The 14808-nt window shown below is 36.0% G+C and overlaps 1 protein-coding gene across 4 annotated transcripts in view; it reads right to left on the reverse strand.

Moving 5' to 3' along the window:
* The window catches only part of FSTL5 (follistatin like 5), a 930680-nt gene that overhangs the window by 311490 nt on the left and 604382 nt on the right, over positions 1 to 14808 (reverse strand). The gene's annotated exons all lie outside the window — the stretch shown is intronic.

The raw sequence follows: 14808 nt of genomic DNA on the forward strand, positions 1-14808 counted from the left end.
AGAAAGAGCAAAATCACTATTCTCACTGAAATTTCTGTGGAAGTGGAGAGACTATAATTGTCTTTTTTTTCCTTTGTTGCTGTTGATGATTTTTTTTTATGATGGGGGAGTTGACTGTCAAAAGTGGTGGCTTTTAATTTGCAATCAATATTATCAGGTACAATCAGTGCTGTCTCTTCCCTTCCTTTTCACCACTTGAACTTTTTCTTTCTCTCTGAATCCTGTCTACCTCTTAAGGAGGAAGGTAAATGGTAATCAAATGACTTTTATAGAAAGAGCCTGACTGCCAATGCAGGAGACACAAGAGATGTGGGTTTTATCTCTGGGTCAGGAAGATTCCCTGGAGGAGGAAATGGCAACCCATTCCAGTACCTTGCCTGGAGAATCCCATGGACAGAGAAGCCTTGAGGGCTACAGTCCATGGGGTCACAGAGAGTCAGACAGGACAGAAGTGACTTAGCACACAGAGCGTATTCAACAAACAGTTCTTTGAATGTTTGGTACTATTAAAAATTGTAACATCAAAAATAGCACATATCTTTGTCTCAGAAGGCCAGTATTTAACATATTGTCCCCTACATGCACTTGTTAAGTGCTGTTATATAAGATCTTGTCTTTAAACCTGAAAGTCATAGTTATTTAAGCCCTCATTATTTTGTGTTGTAAAAGAATGGGGTAGGCAATCTTTTGAAATTGAAAAACCCTATCAGAAGAGACTCAATCGAATTTATTCTTTTGTTCATTACATCACTGAATGAAATGAAAGCAATGAGGAACAAGTGTCTTGGCCAGTCATTTGTACTGACAATTTAATGTTCCTTAATGACATTTATCCATATTCACATTTTATTTCAATGTTCACTGAGTAATAAGACCACAGGGAATATGTTCAATTATCTTTTCTCTAATATTCACTCTGTTGTACTTCTCTATAGATATATAATTATATAAAATCTCTAAAAGAAAATATATTTCACTAATTAGACACATGACATTTTCGATATTTGCAGATAGGATATCTTTATGTCTTTTTATTTATATTCCAAACTTAAAGGGAAGACAGAAAACTATAAAAGTAATAACATAATGTAGGGTACCACATAAGAATTATTAATAATTTTCATTAGCATTCCTGAATTTCAGTTTCTTGTTCCTCATAAAATCATGTACAAGATAATGAGACATCTGATTCTGAAAACAGCATGTTAACATTGGCTATTCTGACATTTAATAATAGAGTTGGTACTGAGTCACCTTGAAATACCTTCACTAAAGTTTTGCATCTGGTATTAGGTCTTAGGCCAGTCAAATAGTTGTGCTTTTTGTAGTTATATATTACAATGCTAATTAGATAACATGAATATTTTAAAATAAATGCTGAGATTTGGCATAACATTATGTAGGACATCCTTTTAAAATGTAATTTTTTGAGAGCTTGCCTAATTAGAATTAAGAATTACTATTCACCCAGGGAATATTAACATGCACAGCAAAAACTTTTATGTTAATTTGGAGATTATGTTTTTAATTGATTTTTAAAATTATTTCAGTAATATGTGCTATTAACTAATATGTATATTAAAAAAACTTTAGACCTTTTTCCCTACAGGTTTCATGCTACACATTTCACCTTTTCCTTAATAATTATATAGAGCTACATGCACAAATATAATTATGTTTACAAGTTATTCTTCAAAATCAAGTAGTGCTTTCCTTAAGAAAATTCAGCTGTAAGATTTATTTTATTTACAAAATTTACATGTTCATCATTAATCATCTTTCTCTTAGTTATTACCAGACTAAGATTTAGTCTCAAAAAATCACAAATGTTAAATATTGTTATTCTTATATTCTAAGGTCTTTCAACATGCTTTCATGGTAAGTAAAAGGTTTATAAAATATGTCACATTCATATATTTCATAGAGAAATAATGCTTATACCTAGAAATACATTCACAACCTGAAACAATAGTTACAAAACTAATTATGTGAGTCAGTTTAAAGAGGTGAGATTGATTGTATCTGAGTGTTTGTGTGTATGTTACTGATCACAGTTGTTAGTTTAGAAATAAGAATTTCAAAGAAAAAATGTTGAAAATTTAATTCTATATCAGTTACAATTAATATACAACTTTGTAGATATACATCAATGATAACATTTTTTTTGCATTCTGTCCACAAATATCTTCTGCTAGTTATGTACAGGTGAGCAACTGCTCTGTGCAGTGCAGCATCTTTCATTTTAGTACTCTATCTCTTTAGCTCCAATGATGCACATTGGAAGGTCTTGTTTAAAATCAGGCATCACATGACAACAAGTCATTTAGTGTCCTGACCAAAGGTAAAAGTACATAGGTTAGATATAATAGATATTACTGAGCTTTTTGAATCACGTCAGTACTTTTTCTTGACCTATGAGCTTGGCCCCTTATCGGAAGCTGTCTGAAGCATTCAAAGAAGAAACCAGAGTCTAGTTGTGGTGTTTCCTTTGATCGCATATTATGAAGACTATTGATGCCATTTCCAGATCAGCTTCTTTTGTTTTCTTACTTGGAAAGGCTAAGAGGCAATAAAATAGTTTTTCTGTGTATCTCTTTTTATACTTTCACAATTTGACTTAGAGGAGTATAGAGTGTTTGTTTTCGAAGGAATGAAAAGTTGAATTCTCCTCTAGCAGAACCTGAAGTTGGACAGACAAGAGTAGTTGAATACAACTTTAACCACTTTATTCCAATAACAACTAGTCGATAGGAATAGCAATAAGAACTATGGTAAAAATATTATGTAAATTTCAAGTAGTATAGAAATGAAAGAAAATATTTTGAATATTTGTGAAACACCAGTTTATAAAAGAAGATCATTTTAGTAACTGAAAATTGATTCTGTGTATCATAATTTATCATAAACAGAATTCTGTTCTTCTTAACACCTACATCTTTTCAAGTTCCTAAGGATATACTTATGTTGAATATCTTAATTGATTTAAATATTAGTCTCATAATTTGTTGAGCTGATCATGCTTATAATTTCTACTGTAGGAATGATACCTAGAAGATATTTTATCAGTGATATTTTCAAATAACATGTATTTTCCCTTCTCTCTTCCACTAATAGGAATTATTAATTAAAAGCAGATAATAATGTAAAAAAAAACACAATAAAAGACATTTAAGAAGTATAGAAGGAATGAATTAATTATTTTCATAGTAAGAAAACCATAGTCAATGACAAGCTATTTAACTGGGAAATTATTGTGGCATTGTCTATTAAGAAATAAGTGATTTCCAAATAAATGTTAAGTCTGATCTAAGTTAGACATGTCAACATATGCATTAACTTATTATGAAAAAATGTTGAGTTTATGCTAACTGATTATCTATAAGCTATTATATACTTATATCACAATCTGTATTATTAAAAACAAAACAAAATGAATTTAAGAAAAGAATTAGAAACTTCTTCAATAGCAATGTATTAGAAAATTTGGACAAACTCTTCCACTAAAGAAATAAAACAGCAACAAATAAATAACCCTGAATTAAACACTTCTGCTGCTGCTAAGTCGCTTCAGTCGTGTCCAACTCTGTGCGACCCCATAGACAGCAGCCCATCAGGCTCCCCCGTCCCTGGGATTCTCCAGGCAAGAACACTGGAGTGGGTTGCCATTTCCTTCTCCAATGCATGAAAGTGGAAAGTGAAAGTGAAGTCGCTCAGCTGTGTCTGACTCTCAGCGACCCCATGGACTGCAGTCTAGCAGGCTCCTCTGTCCATGGGATTCTCCAGGCAAGAGTACTGGAGTGGGGTGCCATTGCCTTCTCCGTGAATTAAACACACATAATACATTTTAAAGAATATATGTGAGAGATAATTTTTTCTCTCATTCTTAACTAGGAAAGAAATAAGACATTGAGAAATTTCCCAGCCTATGTCCTGAATAGTGTCACATTGCTTTGGGAATTTTTCTACCATAAGAAGGTGACAGAGCAGCCTAAATGCCTTATGTGGCTTCTCATAGCCAGAGGCATGGAATAGATGGGATACGTAACATCTGCCTCTGTGACAAGAGTTTAAAGTGTCTCACTCTACTAGTGAATGTGTGAATTGCAGACTACTTTTGTCTAGGTGTTTCATAAAACAGTCTTCCTCTCCATATTAAGATAACATCATTCTAGTTTATCTATTATTGTAAAAATTTTAAATAAAATATCCAGTAAACCATGAAGGATCATATGGCACACACACAAAAAAGACTACAGCATTATGAGAATAATTATGAAAATGAACAGCAAGATCAAACCAGTCAATCGTAAAGGAAATCAATCCTAAATATTCATTGGAAGGACTGAGGCTGAAGCTGAAACTCCAGTACTTCAGCCACCTGAAGTGAAGATCTGACTCATTGGAAAGACCCTGATGTTGGGAAAGATTGAGGGAAAGAGGAGAAGGGGATGACCAAGGATGAAATGGTTGGATAGCATCACTGACTCAATGGACATGAGTCAGAGCAAACTCTGGAAGATAGTGAAGAACAGGGAAGCCTGGCATGCTGCAGTTAGTGGGGTCACGAAGAGTCAGACATGACTTAGTAACTGAACAACAAGTTATGAGAATAAGGATAAATAAAATAACAACAGTAACAAACACATCAAGTTTGTAAAATTTAGGTTTATGAAAGCAAAATCAACTTAGAAATTCTAAAAAATAACTTAAATATATAATCTACAAACATTATAAGTTGATTAAAGAGCCAAATATAAATTATATAAGTAGAAAATATTGCATTGGTGACAAAGGAATTGAATTCCAGAGAACTGAATTCCTTTTTTCTGAGAGAATTTTGTAAAGACCAAAATAAACGGAAATCTAAAGGTTCAAAGTCTTGTGAATATGGTGGATGAATCAGAACTTCCAGGGGAGCTGTAACAGTTTTTGCCTGGTCAACAAAGAAATATGCAGTCTTGCATTATCCTGATGGAAGATTATGTTTTCTGTTGACTATATTTTTCAGCAAGTGCTGTTTTTAGTTGGTCTAACTGAGAAAAGTACTTGTTGGAACTAATCACTTGATTTTTCAGAAGGAGATTATAATAGAGGACTCCGTTTCAATCCCACCATATACACAGCATCGGTTTATTTGAGTGAAGCTGGCCTTTGGTGTGGTTGTTGGTGGTTAATTTTGCTTGCCCCATGATCACTTCCATTCCACATTATGGTACAGTATCCACTTTTCATCACCCATTACAGTTTGTTTAAAAGACAGGATGTTTTCATATGGACAAGAAGGCTGTTTTGCTGAACATATTTGGAAACTAAACATCAAAATGATAAACATAACCAAGCTGGTACATATTATTTTCGGCACGTGATGTGGATATTTTGAGTATGTTGGCTATTTCCCACATGGTATACTGTTTGTTCTCAATTAATGTCTTTATCTGATCACTATAAACTTCCTCTGACCTACCCAACCATGGAGCATCCTCCAGGGATAAATCTCCAGCATGAAACTTCTGAAGCCACTTTTGACATATCCGATCAGTAACAGCACCTTCTCATACACTGCATAATTTTCCTTTTAGCATTTCAATTGCATTTTTACCTTTCTTGAAATAATAAAGCATAATATGCCGACAATGTTGGATTTATTTCTTTCATCTTCAATATTAAAATGGCTACACAAAAATCTACCAGTTTTGATAAACTTTAAAGTACAGTTACAGACTTTATTTTTTGGGGCTCCAGAATCACTGCAGATGGTGACTGCAGCCATGAAATTAAAAGACGCTTGTTCCTTGGGAGAAAAATTATGACCAAACTAGACAGCATATTAAAAAGCAGAGACATTACTTTGCAGCAAATGTCCATCTAGTCAAAGCTATGGTTTTTCTAGTAGTCATATATGGATGTGAGAGTTGGATTATAAAGAAAGCTGAGCACCAAAGAAATGATGTTTTTGAACTGTGGTGTTGGAGAAGACTCTTAAGAGTCCCTTGGACTGCAAGGAGATCCAGCCAGTCAATTCTAAAGGAAATCAGTCCTGAATATTCATTTAAAGTACTGATACTGAAGCTGAAACTCCAATACTTTGTCCACCTGATGTGAAGAACTGACTCATTAGAAAAGACCCTGATAATGGGAAATATTGAAGGTGGGAGGAGAGGGGACGACAGAAGATGAGATGTTTGGATGGCATCACCAATGGATGTGAGTTTGAGTAAATTCAGGAGTTAGCTATGGACAGGGAGGCTTGGCGTGCTACAGTCCATGGGGTCGCAAAGAGTCAGACACAACTGAGCGACTGAACTGAACTGAATGTACATTGATATGATAATTGTCACAATACAATCAAACAAAATTGCTTTGAATGAAGTTAAAAAGACAAAGTGCTACTAGAGCCAGCTTATGGAAAAACAAAATGAAGTTTTTGGCCAACCCCAGAAAAAAAAAACCTGAAATTAAGACTTAAATTGATGTCATTAAGAACAGATTATACCCGTAATAAAAAAATATGTCATAAACTGACAAAGAGCCTAAAAGAAATATTACAGAATTAAAAGCAGAAAATCAAAATTTGAGATATACACAAAACAGGTTTATGTGAAACCCAGAAGGAAGAAACAAAGGTAATTGGGTAGAAGCAGTATTTGAAGAAATAGTAGCTAAGAGATTTCTCTAAATATCGAGAATCTAATCTGTAGGTTTACGATCATCAAATGTCAAGCAAAGCAAATGTAACACTAGAATAATCCACACATAGACAGTAGTGAAATTGAAGAAAATAAATGACAAATCTAAAAATTAAGTAGATGAAAAAATACAGATTGACTTTGCAGTAAGGAGAGTTAGGTAACTGATACCATGAGTGCAAATAGGAACAAGAAGCTACTAGGATTATATTTTATAAGTGATGAAACAAAGTAAAATCAATCTTAGAATTTTATACACACACATACAAATTAAAATAAATATGCTTTCAAAAAATAGTAAGAAAATACATGTCTAATAACTTGTCTTAAGGTTAATTCTGAAGGCATTTCTTTAGGCAAAGGAAAATGATTTTAGATGGAAGGTTAAAGACACAAAGAGGAAAAGAGAGAAAAGAAGGTGCTTAAATATGTATACAATTTTAAAACTTTGATAACTCAAAAGTGCATGATAATATAATTATACACATTTATAATAGCAATAAATATATTTATAATAATATATAATGGAAATAAAATATCTTCAAAATCTTATGGTAGAGAACTATTCTTAAACAAGGAACAAAAAGTTACCTTCACAGAAATAATTTATATGTTTGATACATTATTGTTTAGATCATTTGCTTTTCAAAAGATTCTATTCAGTTCAGTTCAGTTCAGTCACGTCTGACTCTTTGCGACCCCATGGACTGCAGCACTCCAGGCCTCCCTGTCCATCACCAGCTCCTGGAGTTGACTCAAACTCATGTCCATTGAGTCGGTGATGCCATCTGACAATCTCATCCTCTGTCATCCCCTTCTCCTTCTGCCTTCAAACATTCCCAGAATCAGGGTCTTTTCTAATGAGTCAGTTCTTTGCATCAGGTGGCCAAGAATTGGCATTTCAGCTTCAGTCCTTCCAATGAATATTCAGGACTGATTTCCTTTAGGATGGACTAGTTGGATCTCTTTGCTGGCATCTTTGAGCATCCAAGGGATGCTCAAGAGTATTCTCCAACACCATAGTTCAAAAGCATCAATTCTTTGGCGCTCAGCTTTCTTTATAGTCCAACATTCACATCCGTACATGACTACTGGAAAAACCTTAGCCTTGACTAGATGGACCTTTGTTGGCAAAGTAATGTCTCTGCTATTTAATATGCTTTCCAGTTTGGTCATAGGTTTTCTTCCATGGAGCTCCTCTGTCCATGGGATTTTCCAGGCAATAGTACTGGAGTGGATTGTCATTTCCTTCTCCAGGGGATCTTCCTGACACAGGGATCGAACCTGGGTCTCCAACATTGTAGACAGACGCTTTACCATCTGAGCCACCAGGGAAGTCCTCCAAGGAGCAAGCGTCTTTTAATTTCCTGACTCCAGTCACTGTCTACAGTGAGTTTGGAGCCCAAGAAAATAAAGTCTGTCTGTCACTTTTTTCACTGTTTCCCCAACTATTTGCCATAAAATGATGAGACCAGATGCCATGATCTTAGTTTTCTGAATGTTGAGTTTTAAGCCAACTTTTTCACTCTCCTCTTTCACTTTCATCAAGAGGCTCTTTAGTTCTTCTTCTCTTTCTGACATAAGGAGGGTATCATCTGCATATCTGAGGTTATTGATATTTCTCCTGGCAATCTTGATTCTAGCTTGTACTTCATCCAGCCCAGCATTTCTCATGATGTACTCTGCATATAAGTTAAATAAGCAGGGTGACCATATATAGCCTTAACATACTCCTTTCCCTATTTGGAACCAGTCTGTTGTTCCATGTCCAATTCTAACTGTTGCTTCCTGACCCTCACAAAGGTTTCTAAAGACACTATTAATGGACCAAAAATGCAAGCCACAAAGCAGGAAAAGATACTTTCCATGTACAAAGCTAGCAAAGTTATTATACGTAGGATTAATAGATTCTGAAAATTGATAAGAAAAAGCTCCAAAGAACTACCTACAAGAGACTCAAAGAAAAGCTTTATGAATGAGTTAATCCACGGCTAAGAAAAATCTTAAAAAGTGTTCAAAATATACAAATAATCAGTGAGATACAAATTTAAGCCAAATCTTTCAGATTGGTATGGATCACTAAGCCTAATGTCAAGAAGAATTTGAAGAAACATGAATTGTTACATAACTTGAAGAATAATTTCACATAAAACTTTCTTTCTGCATTGGTAAATGAAGCCCAGCTAGAGAAACTTTCCCTGCCAGTTCATGTTTCCAAGGACTCAGCTATCTATATGCCTTGTGGAAGCCTATAGTATGACACAAAGACGGCAGAATATTCAAGTGTTATAAAGACAATGCAGAGGAAGCAATAGATATGTACTCAAGGTATCTTTAATATACTGAACAGAGGAAAAAAGTGGAGAGGTCTGAATGTGGAAAAATGAATCTGATAAGGAATAGGAAAAAGAAATCCCAAGTTTATCCTCAGGAAAAGAAGCCACTAGTGAAGAAACTTCTGAGACTTTAAGTGAGAATAGAATTATTTCTTCCATAAGTTCTGAAAGAAAGAAGAAGGACTTATAATCACAAACATAAATAAAAGTATTTTGTAGTTAAAGCCAAAGGTCATTTTTTTCTGTGTCATTGGTGGGATTTAAAAGCTATGGGAAAATATTTTTAAAAAGACTTTTCCATAAAAGATTTTTCTATAAAACAATGAAGCAAAAATGTTTGTGTTCAAAAGCAGAATTTCATTCTTATTCACTTTATAACTAGTCATAAGGAAAATATATTATTATAGACAGGACTGTATTTTGATAATACTTCAAGCAGTTTTACATGTTCACAATAGGCAGTCTCATTTTCCTTTTTATTTATTCATGATTTTGATATTCCTTTTGTGGTCTTACAAATATAATACAATTACCATTCAACTTTTCTGTTCCATTTTATTTAATTTCTTTCTTTCAAATAAATTATATATAGTTGAATTTTAAACTGAAGAATAAGACCATTCATTCAATGATATTTATGACACTAATGGCTTGAAAAAATAATTCTTTATGAAGAATAGTCTTTGATTGAAACCTGATATAACAAAAATTGTATCCAACAGAGAATTTGGTTAGACACCCAAAGTAGTCAAGTTAATTTCAACTTTATGGTTTGGAAAAATTGGAGTGCATACAACTGGATAATTTTATCATGATAAGTATATAGTCTGGGATAACAGAGTACTGATATTTCAAGTTATATCTACCAAGTCTAGTGTTTCCCAGCAAGAGAGTCATTTCTTGTAAGACTAAAATAAAAGGAAATAATTGTCAACAAGGCTTCCCTGATAGCTTAGTTGGTAAAAAATCTTCCTGCAATGCAGGAGACCTGGGTTCAATTCCTAGGTCAGGAAGATGTGCTGAAGAAGGGATAGGCTACGCACTCCTGTATTCTTGGGTTTCCCTTGTGGCTCAGCTGGAAAGGCTACCCGCTCCAGTATTCTGGCCCAGAGAACTCCATGGACTGCATAGCCCATGGAGTTGCAAAGAGGTGGACACAACTGAGCGACTTTCACTCACTCATTACCTAACATTTGCCAAGACATTGTTCTAAGTAGTTGATTTATTTAATCTTCATATCTATGAGTAGATATTTAGTGATCCTAACATTTTTTTCTAATTATGGTACCCTCAGGTAAGTGAAAGTGAAGTTGCTCAGTCTTGTCCAACTCTTTGCAACCCCATGGACTGTAGCCTACCAGGTTCCTCCATCCATGGGCTTTTCCGGGCAAGAACACTGAAGTGGTTGCCATTTCTTTCTCCAGGAGATCTTCCCAACCCAGGGATTGAACTCAGGTCTTCCACATTGTAGGCAGACGCTTTACCATCTGAGCCACCAGGCAAGTCAGGAAGAATTAAATAATTGAAGTTTCACCAGACATCTTGCTATCAGACAGGAACTTTTCCAAATGCAATAAGGACACAAAAAGAGGAGTTTAGTTTCATGAACACAATTGGTAGAAGAAAAAAAACACCCTATCTTTGGATATTCTGTAAAGCTGTTGTCTTAAAAGATACATACTGACAAAGGAGCCTTCATAGCATGGGGAATGAAGGCATGAACTATATTACCAGCAAGATTCAGATCTGAGACGTGGATTGTTGGTTTACCTGGTTTGATTTCAAATGCACACTATAGAGAAGATTCTTCACAAGTGATTTAAACTCTCTCTTTTTTTTTTTCATTTTTATGAAAAGATGGTACCTAACTCTTAGAAATATTGTGAAGATAAGATATGATGCTTTAAAATACTTATGACTACACCTGCAGAAGGCAATGGCACTCCACTCCAGTACTCTTGCCTGGAAAATCCCATGGATGGAGGAGCCTGGTAGGCTGCAGTCCATGGGGTCGTGAAGAGTCAGACATGACTGAGTGACTTCATTTTCACTTTTCACTTTCATGCATTGGAGAAGGAAATGGCAGCCCACTCCATTGTTCTTGCCTGGAGATTCCCAGGGATGGGGGAGCCTGGTGGGCTGCTGTCTATGGGGTCGCACAGAGTGGGACATGACTGAAGCAACTTAGCAGCAGCAGCAGCATGACTACACCTGACCTTTAGTAAATTCTCCATAAGCTGCAGATGTTATTACTAGTGAATTGCTATTGAAGTGCCTGTATGTTAAGATAGGCACCATTTCACCCAGTTTATAAATATACATTATGATTACTTTGAGAAAGGTATTGCTTATATAAAATCACATGGGTTTGGTTTTCGTAGATATTATTCAAGCATGAGAGTAAAAAATATGTCTCATGACCCATCAGGCTTTACATTCACCTACAAAATAAGTGCCCTTGTGGTTGAACTTAAATATATGTATGTTAAAAAAAAGAGGCTATGACTTTGGAAAGCAGTATGAAGATTCCTTAAAAAAACAAAAAAATGCAGTTGTCATATGACTGCAATCCCACCCTTGGGCATATATCTGGAGAAAAAAATATGGTCAAAAGGATACATGTATCCCAATGTTTGTTGCAGCATTGTTTATGATAGCCAAGACAAGGAAACAGACTAAACGCCCACTGACATATGAATAGAAAAAGATGTTGTACATACATATAATGGACTACTCAGCCATTAAAAAGAATGAAATGATGCCATTTGTGGCACATGGATGGGCCTAGAGATAGTCATACTGAGTGAAATCAGACAGAGAAAGACAAATATCATATGATATCACTTACATGTGAAATCTAAAAAAGTTGATACAAATGAACTTATTTGCAAAACATAGACTCACAGGCTTACAGAATGAATTTATTGTTACCAGGAGTTTGAGATTTACATGTTGTCTCGCTGATCCTGCTCACAGCGTCAATTGTCTTGCTGTTCACCCTTTCCACACTGTTCACTGAGCCCAGGGTAGGCAAGGTGCAAGCTAAGAGATTGTAAAGAGACTCTAGGAGCCATAGTAACTGTGGACATGTTTATTCTCTCCTGGCTGATGCAACAGCTGTAGCAGCAGCCATAGCATAACCTAACACAACACAATCTTTCCCCTAGCTGACAGAGAAGCCATAACAGTATTCTCTCTTGGTTGATGAAGCAGCCGTAGCAGTTGACATGCTACAATTTCTCCTCATGGCTGACCCAATGGACACAGCCATGATGAAGCAGTAACGCTGCCACTTGTTAGGTGGAGCTTATATTTCCCTGTAGCACAAAGTAGCTTGTGACCAAGCAAGTACTGCTTGGTGTGCATGCACGGTGCTATAAGTGATCTCAGCTGTTACACGATCATTTACAAAAAGTGGGGCAAGAGAGCCTGATAATGCCATCTTGGTTAATATGCTCTTTCCCCACACATGTACACATTGTTATATTTAAAATGGATTGCCAACAAAGACCTACAATATGGCACATGGAACTCTGCTCAATGTTATATAACGACCTAAATGGGAAAATTGGAGAAGACAATGGCACCCCACTCCAGTACTCTTGCCTGGAAAATCCCATGGATGGAGGAGACTGGTAGGCTGCAGTCCATGGGGTCGTAAAGAGTCGGACACAACTGAGCGACTTCACTTTCACTTTTCACTTTCCTGCATTGGAGAAGGAAATGGCAACCCACTCCAGCGTTCTTGCCTGGAGAATCCCAGGGACGGGAGAGCGTGGTGGGCTGCTGTCTATGGGGTCGCACAGAGTAGGACATGACTGAAGCAACTTAGCAGCAGCAGCAGCAGCAAATGGGAAAATAATTTAAAAAATAATACACACATGTACACAGCTTCCCAGGTGGTGGTGGTGGTGCTGCTGCTGCTAAGTTGTGTCAGTCGTGTCCAACTCTGTGAGATCCCATAGACGGCAGCCCACAGGGCTCCCCCGTCCCTGGGATTCTCCAGGCAAGAACACTGGAATGGGTTGCCATTTCCTTCTCCAATGCATGAAAGTGAAAAGTGAAAATGAAGTCACTCAGTCCTGTCCGACTCTTAGCGACCTCATGGACTGCAGCCTACCAAGCTCCTCCGTTGATGGGATTTTCCAGGCAAGAGTACTGGAGTGGGGTGCCATTGGTGCTAATGGTAAAGAACTTGCCTACCAATACAGGAGACATAAGAGACGTGGGTTTGATCCTTGGGTTGGGAAGGAATAGCAAACCACTCCAGTATTCTTGCCTGGAAAATGGGCAGAGCAGCTTGGCAGTCTACAGTCCATGTGGTTGTAAGGAGTCAGACACGAATTAAGTGACTTAGCAGGCACACATGCACATGTATAACTGAATCACATTGTTGTACAACTGAAACTACCACAACATTGTTAACTACTCCAAGATAAACGAAAAAGTTTAAAAAAAGGCTTGGAACATAATGATAATCATTTTTCTATTTCTAAAAAGTTGTGAAAAATATCAGTGAAATGTTGAAGTAATCAAGTATCTTTTTCCTTGTACAATTTATTGGTATAAACATCATACATGATTTGAGAAAATGTTATATTATGATCTAAAGGCCTAAATGCATAAAATACTGAATCATCTTGCTAGCTGTAGTAATTTATATAAAGTATATGATAATTTATAGATGGAATTCAGTGTAGTAATCTGGGATGAGAAATTGCATAGAAGTACTTCTTGTACAGTCCTACATGAGGAGTTTGCTGTGAACACTCATCCGTCAGTCAAGGTAAAGCAATCACCTAATCAATACCCATTTCCTGTATGTTAACTGTGTGCTCAGTGGCCTGTTAAAAGCTAGTCCAGATACAAGGAAAGAAAGTTAACCTGTGTTCATTCCTTCAGTTTATCTCTGGGAAACCCTAGGATGTTAATGCAAGAGTCAATCAAACAACACATTATTTGCTCTGTCTTTAATAAATTGAAAAAAATTCACCATTTTTAAAGATACAGTCAGGCATACAGAGCTAAATGAATGAACTATTCATTCCACACAGATAAAGAGAATTTGAACATTTCCCACTGGAAAAAGACTTTAGTATTGTTTGCCTAATTAAAACAATTTAGGTGAGAGAGATTGCTGTTAGTCATAATGCACTGCTATTATTGATAAAACTGAAAATGGGATCCAGAGCATTTGCCTTCACTATGAAATTTTACTGCGTTACAGTCTCTCTAAGATGTTAGAGCAAATGGATGTGAAGAATGGGGAATTGAACACTGGCTGTGCATTTTGGCAGCTCTTCAACAGCATCAGAAGACTGGGCTTCAGCTATGCAAATCCAGAAACAAATTTAAACAATTCATCCAGAATTAATTAGGCCATCGGGGATTGACTAAGCTAATCAAAACCACAGGATACTTTTGTTTATCCTGAAATACCAATTTATTCATTTACAATTGGGAAAGCATCAGGTTTAGTAAGTAGTGTCAGCTGTGAGCCTGGGAATCTCCCTTGAAATGCACAGGTCAAAAGCGTCTCAAGATTGATGAACAGAAAATTACAAAAAAGGGAGCTGGCTATTCTCAATCCAGTCAAGCACTAATCAGCTAATGAATTGCCCTTTTCAACTCCAAAGACATTTATGTCTAGAGACCCTTTCTTTTTCTTGTCACTTTCGTGTTTATTGGCAAATTCTTAGTTCTTGTCCTTTTTTTTTTTTTTTTTAACACCATGGCTATCACCGTGTGTTTGCAACTAGAGCATTAACTCAGATAGGCTATGAAAG

The sequence above is a fragment of the Bos indicus x Bos taurus genome, chromosome 17 (genome assembly GCF_003369695.1).
Source record: "Bos indicus x Bos taurus breed Angus x Brahman F1 hybrid chromosome 17, Bos_hybrid_MaternalHap_v2.0, whole genome shotgun sequence".
Taxonomy (NCBI): Eukaryota; Metazoa; Chordata; class Mammalia; order Artiodactyla; family Bovidae; genus Bos; species Bos indicus x Bos taurus.